Source organism: Hypomesus nipponensis, chromosome 2 (genome assembly GCF_054491055.1).
Source record: "Hypomesus nipponensis isolate SF chromosome 2, ASM5449105v1, whole genome shotgun sequence".
Classification (NCBI taxonomy): domain Eukaryota; kingdom Metazoa; phylum Chordata; class Actinopteri; order Osmeriformes; family Osmeridae; genus Hypomesus; species Hypomesus nipponensis.
In genome coordinates this window covers 1,187,650-1,202,402 of record NC_140362.1, presented here as the reverse complement: position 1 = coordinate 1,202,402, position 14,753 = coordinate 1,187,650, and the positions used below count along the sequence as shown (strand labels likewise).

The following is a 14,753-nucleotide window of genomic DNA, read 5'->3' as shown; positions in this document are numbered from 1 at the left end:
TGGCAGTATAGGCCTACTGTAAGGCTGTGAGCTGCCGTAAACAAATGTGTTCTGTAGTCCAGGGGCAATCCAAGCCACAGAAACCACCGCCCACGCGGAAGGGGTGGAGAACGTGCTGCCTCTAACCGGCTCTGCCTGACAGGCTTGGAAGTCACAGTCGACAGTGAAAGATTTCAATACATTGTAGGGGGTTCCCTTGCACAACTACAGCCTCCTCTCCAGTAGGGGTCACTGTGGTGTAGACATCGACCGCTCCCCACTCTTCTGTCATCTATAAAACCTCCGCGAAAAGGGTGTGCGTTTTGAAGGTTGAATTTCAGTTTGCGGATCATTTCAAACTCAACAGCTCGATCGCCGTGACAGCATCACGGGGAGACTGCGCGCGGGATGCGTTCAAGATGGTAGCAAATTGAGTGTCTTGTGCCCCGTCAGGCATCATCCGAGTTCAGAGGTCTTGTCTAGTCTTGTTGGGACAGGGCTCGCGCGTAACGTAGGCTGCAGGGAATATGCGAAGTTGACATTTTTCCGGATACTTATAAATGTGCAGCGTGACAGCTCTGTGTATTTATCTCAAGGTCAGTATAGATCCGTTGTCCTTTAGTTGGATACGTTTCTTGGCTAGTAGGAGCTTCAGAATGCGACTGTCGATTTTTGTTCGCCAGCATCTGCAATGACCCCTTCAAGAGAGGACGTTCCAACGGCGACAGTCTGAAGACAAACTTATCAATTTGAAGTGGGATTCTGAGCACACGTTTCCTAGCATCTTAGGTCGAGTATGTCGCGTGGAAAACATTGTTTTCCAGCTGTGTAGCTGACGGTTCACCCTGAACGTTTCCTGCTTCACCTGAGAAGGACCCCACAGACCGCTAGCCGCAGTCTGCTAGCCTGGCTCGGTCTGCTCCGTGGGTTCTACCGTAGACCCATCACAAGTTTTACCGGAATATGAGTAGTATTACAAGCAGTCACCACTTCATTTCCTTCGTCTATACGTTTTGACGCCAAATACTACCATGACTACTAGTTACATGTCAGACAGCCGCTCCGGCTACGGCAAAAGTTTCGTGAGACTGTGGCTTCTGGTGCTGCTGGTGTTCCTGGTCCTCGGTACCGTGTTTCCTCTGGGCGCTGCCAGATCGCCCGACACCAGCGCCTCGGACAGCTCTGCGGGACCGGACCACCTGGGCCAAGACTCCAACCACAACCACAGTAAAAAGGCGTTTCCAGTGCTGGGTGTGGATTACCCCCATGTACGCATTCCTTTCGAGATCTCGCTATGGGTGCTGCTGGCATCTTTAATGAAATTGGGTAAGTTCTTGTTTGGGTGTTTGGAGTTGTGTATTTCAAGCACCGAGAGCTAGCTATCAATTAGTGTGGTTTTTCCGGGTTGGTTAACTTAAACACCGATATAATAACAGGGTAATGCATTGGTCAGCTATTTCTTTGAATGTGTCCTCTCCTAGGTTTAGTACAAACGATTCTGACAGTGGTTAATTATTTACACTTGGTACAAAAAATTGTGTTTTAAGCATCAGAATTAGTGGTGTGTTCTGTCTAGTTCCAGCTAGAGACCCAGAACACCTTCGCAGTTGAGCTATGTTTCCAAAACTTGTGTGGATGTGATTCATGGTGACAGCTGTGAAACGATACATTTGGACATCCCGTTTTACCGTGACGCTACGGTGTGCAAGAGCTGCAGAATGCTAGCTCAGCTGGCTAAATGCGATTCAGTGACAGAGGTGGAGACAGAAGTGGTTTAAGTCACTAAACACATGCTTTTATCTGAAGCGACATGACTAAATAGTGCATGATGAAAGTACAGTGGGAAATAAAGGATCAGAAGTGCAGTGTTGATGTTCAGACACAGCTTGACTCAGCAGAATGCGCATCTCTGAGGGAATGACCATGCTGCAGTCACCACATGCTGTTCTGTCACAATCATTATTGCTTTTAAGCCAAGGGGTTGCTACTGAAGGATGTTACAAAACTGGTATCAGAGGGCACACACATACACTGACTGTCATTATTAGACGACTTAGGAGTTTTTCTGTTATGATTGGATCTTCTGCTACTACAACTTTTCATTTCCTCCTTCGTCACTTGCCCCTCCCTCCCTCCCTCCCTCCCTCCCTCCCTCCCTCCCTCCCTCCCTCCCTCCCTCCCTCCCTCCCTCCCTCCCTCCCTCCCTCCCTCCCTCCCTCCCTCCCTCCCTCCCTCCCTCCCTCCCTCCCTCCCTCCCTCCCTCCCTCCCTCCCTCCCTCCCTCCCTCCCTCCCTCCGCTGTGAGTGTCTCCTTATGCATTTCTTATCCTGCAACTTATCAGCTCGTGTGACATCACCATCCTCTCCCAGGGAGGGGAGGGGTAAAGGAGTGAATGGGATATAGTCTGTTCAGAGGTAGGCCTATTTACTAAGGAGGGAGGTGATTTCCTGAGGGAGGTGGGAGGCAGGCTGGAACAATGATGAGGTCGCATTGTGCTGTAGTGGGTTATGACAGCTTCCTGTTCATGCTGGTGACCCAACTCTGCACAGCAACTCACCACTGCTACCAGGCCTGCCCTCCTCTCCTCCTCTGCCCTCTCTCTCCCCCTACCTGCCTCCTCTCTCCCCCTCTGCCCTCTCTCCCCCTCTCTCTCCCCCTCTACCCTCTCCCCCTACCTGTCTCCTCTCTCCCCCTCTGCTCTCTCTCTTCTTCCCTCTCCCCTGTGTCGTTGCTCTTCCTACCAGTCAATACGGTCATTAGGTGTTTTTAGCTGTAAGAGCGTGCGTGTCGAGGTCTCTGTTGGGTTTTCCAGTGTGTCCTCTGCTGTCTGTGCAGAGGACTGGTGTGTGTGTGTGTGTGTGTGTGTGTGTGTGCGTACACTGGGAGGGTGTGTAGAATCAGTGGTGTGTGTCTGCTAAACATTGTTTATCTGTTAACGGAATCTAAGTGTCATGCCTTGTTTAGTGCTAATGACCCTAGCACTGCCCAACATCGCGGAGTGGAAGTTCTCCAGGAAGGTTGCTAGTAAAGGAGATTAGGAGGGCTGTGATTGGAGGTCTGGGGCCAGCCTTGTGTTGTGTTTTACTGCTCAAATCTTTAGCTAATGTGTGACACCACTGTGGCCATGCAGTGTCTACATGAGCTGTCGGCCAGCTCATTACTATACTCTCTTGCTCACACACTCAGTAGTCTTAGTGCCATGGTAGGTCCTGTCCTGCTGGATCAGTAGTCTTAGTGCCATGGTAGGTCCTGTCCTGCTGGATCAGTAGTCTTAGTGCCATGGTAGGTCCTGTCCTGCTGGATCAGTAGTCTTAGTGCCATGGTAGGTCCCGTCCTGCTGGATCAGTAGTCTTAGTGCCATGGTAGGTCCCGTCCTGCTGGATCAGTAGTCTTAGTGCCATGGTAGGTCCTGTCCTGCTGGATCAGTAGTCTTAGTGCCATGGTAGGTCCTGTCCTGCTGGATCAGTAGTCTTAGTGCCATGGTAGGTCCCGTCCTGCTGGATCAGTAGTCTTAGTGCCATGGTAGGTCCTGTCCTGCATCCTGGGTCAGGCAGAATCTCAGCAGGACAGAAATGCTTCAAGCTCTATTCATTATTGATGAACACCGCCAGGCCGGGGTTAGCTCACATTGACCGAGGACACACACACACACACCCTTAACGGGCAGTATCCCCAGGGTTTAGCTCGCTGGTGTCTGTGTGTAGAGGGGAGGCCTGGAGGGGAGGCCTGGAGGGGAGGCCTGGAGGGGAGGCCTGGAGGTGAGGCCTGGAGGGGAGGCCTGGAGGTGAGGCCTGGAGGTGAGGCCTGGAGGGGAGGCCTGGAGGTGAGGCCTGGAGGTGAGGCCTGGAGGTGAGGCCTGGAGGTGAGGCCTGGAGGTGAGGCCTGGAGGTGAGGCCTGGAGGGGAGGCCTGGAGGTGAGGCCTGGAGGTGAGGCCTGGAGGTGAGGCCTGGAGGTGAGGCCCGGGGGGGTTGAGGCCCGGGGGGCTGAGGCTGACCTGATGGTGCTGCCATGGTGACACCTTGAAGGGCAGGAATACTGCAGACTCGCTAGCTGCCAGTACCCAGAAGAATGTGTGTGTATGTTTGTGCGTGTGTGAAGACTGACCCCTATGCGTCTGTGCTGTGCTAGTGCGTGTGTGTGTCTATATACACAAGACATTTAGCACTGTTCATTCAGATGCTGTTGGCCTCATGTCTCGCTGTGTGGGCCGTGTTCCCTGCTTGGTACCAGACCATGGCTGAGTGCAGCAGGCCAGCCCCCATGCTGGCTCCTCTTATCTTCTGTCAACACACAACACGTCTCCCAGGGGCTCCAACCTGGGAGTGTCTGTGTGCTACCACTATTATCTACTGTATCATTTCACTGTGTGCAATCAGTCTAGCGAGGGCTGAGGAAGGAAGGAGGGAGGGGGGAGGGGGTGAGGGAGGAGAGGGGAGGAAGGAAGGAGGGAGGGGGTGAGGGAGGAGAGGGGGGTGAGGAAGGTGGGAGGGAGGGAGGGAGGGAGGAGAGGGGAGGTGGGGTAAGGGAGGAGGGGGAGGAGAGGTGGGGTGAGGGAGGAGTGGGAGGAGAGGAAGGAGGGAGGGAGGAGAGGGGAGGTGGGGTAAGGGAGGAGGAGGGGGAGGAGAGGTGGGGTGAGGGAGGAGTGGGAGGAGAGGAAGGAGGGAGGGAGGGAGTGAGGGAGGAGAGGGGAGGAGAGGGGAGGTGGGGTAAGGGAGGAGGGGTAGGAGAGGTGGGGTGAGGGAGGAGTGGGAGGAGAGGAAGGAGTGAGGGAGGGAGGGGGTGAGGGAGGAGAGGGGAGGAAGGAAGGAGGGAGGGGGTGAGGGAGGAGAGGGGGGTGAGGAAGGTGGGAGGGAGGGAGGGAGGGAGGAGAGGGGAGGAAGGAAGGAGGGAGGGAGGGGGTGAGGGAGGAGAGGGGAGGAAGGAAGGAGGGAGGGGGTGAGGGAGGAGAGGGGGGTGAAGAAGGTGGGAGGGAGGGAGGGAGGGAGGGAGGGAGGGAGGGAGGAGAGGGGAGGTGGGGTAAGGGAGGAGGGGGAGGAGAGGTGGGGTGAGGGAGGAGTGGGAGGAGAGGAAGGAGGGAGGGAGGAGAGGGGAGGTGGGGTAAGGGAAGAGGGGGAGGAGAGGTGGGGTGAGGGAGGAGTGGGAGGAGAGGAAGGAGGGAGGGAGTGAGGGAGTGAGGGAGGAGAGGGGAGGAGAGGAGAGGGGAGGTGGGGTAAGGGAGGAGGGGTAGGAGAGGTGGGGTGAGGGAGGAGTGGGAGGAGAGGAAGGAGTGAGGGAGGAGGAGGAGAGTTGGGGTTAGGGAGGAGGGGGAGGAGAGGTGGGCTTAGGGAGGAGAGGGGGGGTTAGGGAGGAGAGGGGGGTGAGGGAGGAGAGGGGAGGTGGGGTAAGGGAGGAGAGGTGGGGTTAGGGAAGACAGGGGAGGAGAGGTGGGGGGAGGGAGGAGAGGTGGGTGGAGGGAGGAGAGGTGGGGTGAGGGAGGAGGGGGGGGGGTGAGGGGGGAGGAGGGAATGATGCTGCACAACTAACGTGGTCAGGGGCAGGCTGACACCTGTGGGTGTCCTGTTCACTCTGCGTAGAGCTGCACGTTGACTGCTGAGAGCCGCGGTGTCACCCAGGACCGAGAGCACAGGTCATCTCAGCTAGCTGCTGTTTGCTGGATGACTAACCACAGCTCAACACTCAGAGATATCATTCATTGAAACGCCACTCCCTGAGGCGGGAAGAATACATGGTTTCTCTCTGCAAGGTTTGTTGTGTGAAACGTTGGAGGAAAACCCCTGTTCGACAACTGGGCCATATCGCTTTGTGTCCGGCTTTAAAAAAAACATTTTAACAATGTTTTACAGCAGCAGTTTCAAATTGTGAGATTTGCATAGGAAAGAGGTGTCAATGGACTTTGAGGTTCACTGTATGTCCATTTTCCCCTCCAAACTGTTGTTATTCATCTATGACAAGTTAAAATTGTTTTAGCAGTCAATGACCCATTTAATCCAGATTTTAGATTGATGGTTAATATCTGCCATCAGTGTCTCCTCGTCGCTGCGCTCTGTTGTCACGTGACAGGGAGCTAACTAGCCAGCAAAATAAATATAAAACATAAACATTTTAGTTGTGGTGCTCCTTCATATTTGCTGGTGCTCCTAACTAAAGTCAAAAAGTGCATTTCAAGCCCTGGGTCCTCGCCGCAGCCCACTCAGCCTGGGTCCTCACGGCAGCCCACTCAGCCTGGGTCCTCACCGCAGCCCACTCAGCCTGGGTCCTCACCGCAGCCCACTCAGCCTGGGTCCTCACCGCAGCCCACTCAGCCTGGGTCCTCGCCGCAGCCCACTCAGCCTGGGTCCTCACCGCAGCCCACTCAGCCTGGGTCCTCACCGCAGCCCACTCAGCCTGGGTCCTCGCCGCAGCCCACTCAGCCTGGGTCCTCACCGCAGCCCACTCAGCCTGGGTCCTCACCGCAGCCCACTCAGCCTGGGTCCTCACCGCAGCCCACTCAGCCTGGGTCCTCACCGCAGCCCACTCAGCCTGGGTCCTCGCCGCAGCCCACTCAGCCTGGGTCCTCACCGCAGCCCACTCAGCCTGGGTCCTCACCGCAGCCCACTCAGCCTGGGTCCTCACCGCAGCCCACTCAGCCTGGGTCCTCACCGCAGCCCACTCAGCCTGGGTCCTCACCGCAGCCCACTCAGCCTGGGTCCTCACCGCAGCCCACTCAGCCTGGGTCCTCACCGCAGCCCACTCAGCCTGGGTCCTCACCGCAGCCCACTCAGCCTGGGTCCTCGCCGCAGCCCACTCAGCCTGGGTCCTCACCGCAGCCCACTCAGCCTGGGTCCTCGCCGCAGCCCACTCAGCCTGGGTCCTCACCGCACCCCACTCAGCCTGGGTCCTCACCGCAGCCCACTCAGCCTGGGTCCTCACCGCAGCCCACTCAGCCTGGGTCCTCACCGCAGCCCACTCAGCCTGGGTGTAAACACACTGGAGTTGCTTTCAATGCAAGATTCCCATCTTCCCATGTGTGGCTTCAGTTCATGGTTATCTCCCAGAATGTGAAGAGGTGCTAAACAGGCTTTAAAGGCATCTACAGAGTATCCCACTGACCCTGCAGTCGTGAGTAATGATGGCGTCTGTTGAAGAGCTTCCTATGGTGACGTCACTGTCGACCTGTCTGGTGATAAACCAGGAATGAGAGACATCTCATCTCATGGCAGGAAATCTGTTTTGGGTCGAAGAGACGCCTCAATCACCGGCTCTCACTGACAGCTTTTCACACCACACGTCTGTCTGTCTGTCTGTCTCTCTCTGTCTCTCTCTGTCTCTCTCTGTCTCTCTTTGTCTCTCTCTGTCTCTCTCTGTCTCTCTCTGTCTCTCTCTGTCTCTCTCTGTCTCTCTCTGTCTCTCTCCCTGTCTCTCTCCCTGTCTCTCTCCCTGTCTCTCTCTCTCTGTCCCTCTCTCTGTCAGGGTTAGGGAGTGGAAACAGTGAGTCTGATGAGGTGAAACCCTAGCCCTCTCCCTGCCTCTGTCCTGCTTAACCACCACATTTACATTATCTTTGCATTGTGCTGGGTTAACCTACAGCTGCTGTAACACAACACAGGACACACAACACAGCCTAACACCACACACAGGACACACAACACAGCCTAACACCACACACAGGACACACAACACAGCCTAGCACCACACACAGGACACACAACACAGCCTAGCACCGCACACAGGACACACAACACAGCCTAGCACCACACACAGGACACACAACACAGCCTAACACCACACACAGGACACACAACACAGCCTAACACCACACACAGGACACACAACACAGCCTAGCACCACACACAGGACACACAACACAGCCTAGCACCACACACAGGACACACAACACAGCCTAGCACCACACACAGGACACACAACACAGCCTAACACCACACACAGGACACACAACACAGCCTAGCACCACACACAGGACACACAACACAGCCTAGCACCGCACACAGGACACACAACACAGCCTAACACCGCACACAGGACACACAACACAGCCTAACACCACACACAGGACACACAACACAGCCTAACACCAAACACAGGACACACAACACAGCCTAGCACCGCACACAGGACACACAACACAGCCTAACACCACACACAGGACACACAACACAGCCTAGCACCGCACACAGGACACACAACACAGCCTAGCACCACACACAGGACACACAACACAGCCTAGCACCACACACAGGACACACAACACAGCCTAACACCACACACAGGACACACAACACAGCCTAGCACCGCACACAGGACACACAACACAGCCTAGCACCACACACAGGACACACAACACAGCCTAGCACCACACACAGGACACACAACACAGCCTAGCACTGCACACAGGACACACAACACAGCCTAACACCACACACAGGACACACAACACAGGCCAGGAGGAAGTGATGCAGGCCATATGAGGCCTGGGGAGGAAGTGATGCAGGAATGTACAGTGAGAAACCTGTGTGTGTGTGTGTGTGTCTCAATGTAAGCAAGCTCTGGCATGTAAAGTAAGCACTCAGCGAGAACATTAAACAAAACATTCAACACATTGCTCTCCCCTCCTCCCCTGCTCTCCCCTCCTCCCCTACTCTCCCCTCCTCCCCTGCTCTTCTCTCCCCTCCTCCCCTCCTCCCCTGCTCTCCCCCCCTCCCCTGCTCTCCTCTCCCCTCCTCCCCTGCTCTCCCCCCCTCCCCTGCTTTCCTCTCCCCTCCTCCCCTGCTCTCCCCCCCTTCCCTGCTCTCCTCTCCCCTGCTCTCCCCCCCTCCCCTGCTCTCCCCTCCCCTCCTCCCCTACTCTCCCCTCCTCCCCTGCTCTTCTCTCCCCTCCTCCCCCCTCCCCTCCTCCCCCCTCCCCTGCTCTCCCCTCCTCCCCTGCTCCCCCCCCCGTCCCTCCCTCCAGGTTTCCACCTCATCCCCCGCCTGTCCTCCATTGTGCCTGAGAGCTGTCTCCTGATCGTTGTGGGGCTGCTGGTGGGGGGGCTGATCCGGCTGGCGGGGGAGGAAGTCCCCCCCGTGCTCGACTCCCAGCTCTTCTTCCTGTGTCTGCTCCCGCCCATCATCCTGGATGCGGGCTACTTCCTGCCCATCCGGCCCTTCATGGAGAACGTGGGCACCATCCTGATGTTTGCTGTGGTGGGCACTCTGTGGAACGCCTTCTTTGTGGGCGGGCTGCTGTTTGGGGTGTGCCAGATCCGGGGCACCAACCTGGGCCAGGTGGAGCTGCTGCCCTGCCTGCTGTTCGGGTCCATCATCTCAGCCGTGGACCCCGTGGCCGTGCTGGCCGTGTTCGAGGAGATCCACATCAACGAGCTGCTGCACATCCTGGTGTTCGGGGAGTCCCTGCTCAACGATGCCGTCACCGTGGTGAGTGGAGGGGGAGGCCGTCACCGTGGTGAGTGGAGGGGGAGGGGGGAGGGGGGCAGACAGACAGGTCTGGGGAGACTGGAGGAGACAGACATGGGAAGTGGTTTTTCTGCTGTTTCAAATCATTTAAAACTTTATTTGTTTTTTTACAAGCAATGGCACAGCAAGCTACACAGATCAGAAGCTACCAGAGATGAAAAGTAACAAAGTACAAATACTTTGTCACTGAACTTTTCTGGTATCAGTACTTTTACTGCACAATGTATTTTTCTGACCACTTTTTAATACATTTTACTCCTTAAATGTTTTACGCATATCTGTTCTTTTTACTTCTTACATTTTCAAGTTTGTTACTTCAGTTGTAATCTGTATTTGGTGCCATGATAAAAATTATTTCTTGTCATTGTGCACCTTTTTTCATTTTCATGCATTTTCAAGCACAACAAATGTAAGCTTGTCTACTTGGCTACCATGGAGCAAGGCAAACTTGATGAGAACTCTACTGAAGGATTCTACCGTACTCTACTGTGCTCCGCTCTGCTTGACTTTACTCTGTTTTAGGCTTCTCTGTTCTCTCCCCTCCTTTCACTGTGTGTGAAGAAAAACTTTAGAAAAAAACCTTAATCCAAAAAAGTTTAGAAAGGTTCTAAAAATATTTTCAAAAAATAGTTTTGACCACACAATCAAAAATTTGTATTTATTTTTTCAAAAGGTTGCAACAATCTTTTCAAAAAAAGCTTTGAAAGGTTTAAACAATATTGGTGATTTGTTTTCAAACAGGTTTGCATCATTGATGAGTACCTGATGAGGACTGTACTAAACTCTAATGTACTCTGCTTTACTCTGTTTGACTCTACTCTGTTGTAGGCTCTGGTCTTTCTCCCCCTTTCTCCTTTCCTTTCACTGAGTGGGGAAAAAAAGTTTCGAAAGGTTGAAAAAATTGTGAGCTGTGTCTGTGAGCTGTGTCTGTGAGCTGTGTCTGTGAGCTGTGTCTGTGAGCTGTGTCTGTGAGCTGTGTCTGTGAGCTGTGTCTGTGAGCTGTGTGTCTGTGAGCTGTGTCTGTGAGCTGTGTGTCTGTGAGCTGTGTCTGTGAGCTGTGTGTGTGAGCTGTGTGTCTGTGAGCTGTGTCTGTGAGCTGTGTCTGTGAGCTGTGTCTGTGAGCTGTGTCTGTGAGCTGTGTCAGTGAGCTGTGTGTGTGAGCTGTGTCTGTGAGCTGTGTCTGTGAGCTGTGTGTCTGTGAGCTGTGTCTGTGAGCTGTGTGTCTGTGAGCTGTGTGTCTGTGAGCTGTGTCTGTGAGCTGTGTCTGTGAGCTGTGTCTGTGAGCTGTGTCTGTGAGCTGTGTGTCAGTGAGCTGTGTGTCAGTGAGCTGTGTGTCAGTGAGCTGTGTGTCTGTGAGCTGTGTCTGTGAGCTGTGTGTGTGAGCTGTGTCTGTGAGCTGTGTGTGTGAGCTGTGTGTGTGAGCTGTGTGTGTGAGCTGTGTCTGTGAGCTGTGTCTGTGAGCTGTGTCTGCGAGCTGTGTGTGTCTGTGAGCTGTGTCTGTGAGCTGTGTCTGTGAGCTGTGTCTGTGAGCTGTGTGTCTGTGAGCTGTGTGTCTGTGAGCTGTGTCTGTGAGCTGTGTCTGTGAGCTGTGTCCTTGAGCTGTGTCAGTGAGCTGTGTGTCGCTGTTAGCTTCCAGCAACGCCAACCTTCAATAAGTGATTGTAACTGGGTTAGTAGCAGCTATGTGATTGGCCACTAGGCGTCTTCCGTGCCGACCAGCCGCCATGACAGGTGACCTACTTTCTGTGTTTTCTCTACGAGGGAAATCTATTTCCAATTACCACCCCCCCATCCTACCCCCCTGCCCTGCCCTCAGACACACTGCTGCAGCTAGACAGTGTGCGCCCTTGCCTAACCCTACACACACACACACACACAATGGCAGAGGAAGTGGTTAATCCAGCTAACTGGTCAACTTCCTGTTTGCATTTCTTCAATTTTTTCTTCTGAAACGTCCATCCCTTCTCCTCTCATCTCTCCATCTCTCCGTCCCTTCTCCTCTCCACCATCTCCTCATCCCTTCTCCTCATCTCCCCTCCATCCCTCCTCCTCATCTCTCCCTCCATCTCCTCTCATTTCTCCTCCATCTCCTCTCATTTCTCCTCCATCTCCTCTCATTTCTCCTCCATCTCCTCTCATTTCTCCTCCATCTCCTCTCATTTCTCCTCCATCTCCTCTCATCTCCCCTCCATCCCTCCTCCTCATCTCTCCCTCCATCTCCTCTCATTTCTCCTCCATATCCTCTAATCTCTAACTCCTCTCTGCTGTCCTGTCACAGTGTGTGAAAAAAGTTTCAAGTTGCCATTTTTTTTCAAAAATAGGTTTGCATCATTGATGAGTACTTAATGAGGTCTCTACTCTACTGTACTCACTGATGCTCTCTTTATCCCTTCCCCCCTCTCTGTCTCCCCCGTCCCAGGTGCTGTACCACCTGTTTGAGGAGTACTCTGGTGAAGGCACGGTCACCATGATGGATGCCTTCCTGGGTGTCATCTGTTTCCTGGTGGTGTCGCTGGGCGGGGTGCTGGTGGGCGCCATCTACGGGCTGCTGGCAGCCTTCACATCCCGCTTCACCTCCCACACGCGCGTCATCGAGCCGCTGTTCGTCTTCGTGTACAGCTACATGGCCTACCTGTCAGCTGAGGTGTTCCACCTGTCTGGCATCATGGCGTGAGTACGCACACACACACACACACACACACACACCTCCTGTCACCCTCTCTCTCTCCCCTTTCTTTTAAAGAGCTGGAGAGTGATAACTCATTTCCAAGGTAGATGAACTGTCAGGATGTTTGTCAGGGTTATGAATCAGACCTTGGGAGGGGAAGGAGGAGGAGGGAGAGGAGGGAGAGAAGAGGGGGGATGGGAGAGGAGGGGAAGGAGGAGGAGGGGAGGGATAGGAGAGAAGGGGGACCTCCCAGTGCAGCATGGTTCTGGTTCTGGGCAGGCTACAAGCCTGCAGCCTTTCAGCTTCCCTTATCTGCTGGACCAGCCAGAGAACCCAACACACCTGTATACCTGAAGGAGCCTTTTACTCACCCTCTCTCCCTCCAGACTGATTGCCTGTGGAGCCACAATGCGGCCCTATGTGGAAGCCAACATATCCCACAAGTCCCACACCACCATCAAGTACTTCCTGAAGATGTGGAGCAGCGTGAGCGAGACGCTCATCTTCATCTTCCTGGGCGTGTCCACGGTGGCCGGCCCGCACGCCTGGAACTGGACCTTTGTCACCGCCACCGTCATTCTCTGTCTACTGGCCAGGGTCATAGGTGGGTCTGGTCAGGGGTCAGGGGTCAGGGAGGGTCATAGGGTGGGAGGAGAGAGAGGGTGGCAGGGGTCAGGGGTAGGGCTGTCCCCAACTAAGATTTTCTTTGGTCGACCATGACTTGTCTAAAAAGTCTGAAAATCGACTAATCAAAATTTGAAATGCTTTTTTTTTTTTCACTAAACAAAACGTCCAAACATTTTCGCGATCTGACTCTATGGCTGCTGGACATTGCAGATTCAGCCTCTAATAGCCTACCAATAATAAGACTTGTATCACCAGTCCTTTTGTAACCGAATGCCGATGGTATTTAGTATCTCCTACAATGTACTACAAATAAAAAATATTGTTTGTTTAAATCATCAGAGCGCGCTTATCTCTGCCTGAACTTGCAGCATGCGAACTTACGTAGAAGCTGAGTGGGGAACAGTGCAACAGAGAAAGATTTTGTTGTCTTGGCTGGAGAAGATAATGTCATTCGATTTGGATGTGATTCTTACAATTGTCATATTCATTTTTCAACCCAGCGCGTTAGCATGAGCGAAATAGTGCTAGGCCAACTTACGTTTTTCAGGTGGTAGGCTACATCATATTCAACATCGAACTATGAAAAATAAACCGTTGTTGACAGAGTTTGCATTCAACGTTTTTCACCCGGTACTTTGTAAATGTAAATGTACTTTAATGAAAGGCTGCCATACCACAGATTTCTTTGCCATTTTGACTAATAACACAGACAAAGTAGACTATGGCAGAGTTTGTAGTTCTGCAGCCAATTGTGCTCGTGCCGTGTGCAAAATACCAAATCAAACGAAAGGGAAAACAGTAACACTTTTTCTTTTAAATTATCTAGCCTATTTTTAGAGTTGCTTTACTTGTTTTAAATAATATAATCTACAATTTCTGTAGAACATTTCTTTAATTCAGTAATGATGACACAAGCGGGAATCAGATCTCACACTGCCATACGGCAGCTTTACTAAAAAAATCTTAATCAACCAAGAGCATGTCGACCAGAAAACCGACTAGTTGATTGAGTGGGGACAGCCCTAGTCAGTGGTTATAGGTGATGTAATTACTGCACTGAATTAGGAAACGCATAAGCAGAATATCCTCTATTGTGTACAGAACAGAATAAGGCATCCTGTCATTACACAACACTTTTTACCACAAATACAAACACACTGTCTAAAGAACTTCTACTTTGATTCCCTGTGTCTTGTGTTTAAATACAGGATGTGCGTTGTGTTTACACACAGGATGTGCATTGTGTTTAAACACAGTATATGTGTGTTGGACATTGTTCAGTTTCACCAGTGGGGCAAGTTTCATGTCTCTAAATGTGTCAAGAACTTCCCAAACATGTCATCAGCGAACACACACTATATGCACACACACACACACACACACACACACACACACTCTCTACAGTCGTGGCCACAAGTTTTGGCAATGACAAATGTTGTGTTTTGCAAAGTTTTCTGGTTCAGTATTTGAGGAAAACATTTTCACATTTCTATAGAATACTGGAATACAATATGGCACATTTCATTTTTTATTTATTTTTTCATAAGCTTTTTGGGGGTGAACATTCTCACTATATGCAAATAGTCCCCTCTTTAACAGCAGTCAATCGGCTCTTAAAATCCAATCAGAATGATAAGAGTGATTTCACCTGGCTAGAACTAGCTCACACTTTCCCCTGTGCTGATGATCTGACTGACTGAAATTATGTTAGCAGTCATTTTACATTTACATTTAGTTATTTAGCAGACGCTCTTATCCAGAGCGACTTACAGTAATATTACATTACCCCCGAGGCAAGTAGGGTGAAGTGCCTTGCCCAAGGACACAACGTCATTTGGCACGGAGTCGATCCGGCAACCGTCTGATTACTAGCCCGACTCCCTCACCGCTCAGCCATCTGACTCCCTAATTTTATGCCAAGGCCCAGCAAGCTTTGCAAACACAAAATGAATGTCGCTCCCAATACTTTTGTCCACAGCTGCACACACACACACACACACTTCCATTCTAATGCCACTTGTCTCACCTG

General features: G+C 52.5%; 1 pseudogene; it reads left to right on the top strand.

Annotated features, from left to right (window-relative positions):
* The first annotated feature begins 223 nt into the window (after positions 1-223).
* Positions 224-14,753, top strand: part of LOC146300321 (Na(+)/H(+) exchanger beta-like) — a 31,491-nt pseudogene continuing 16,961 nt past the window's right edge.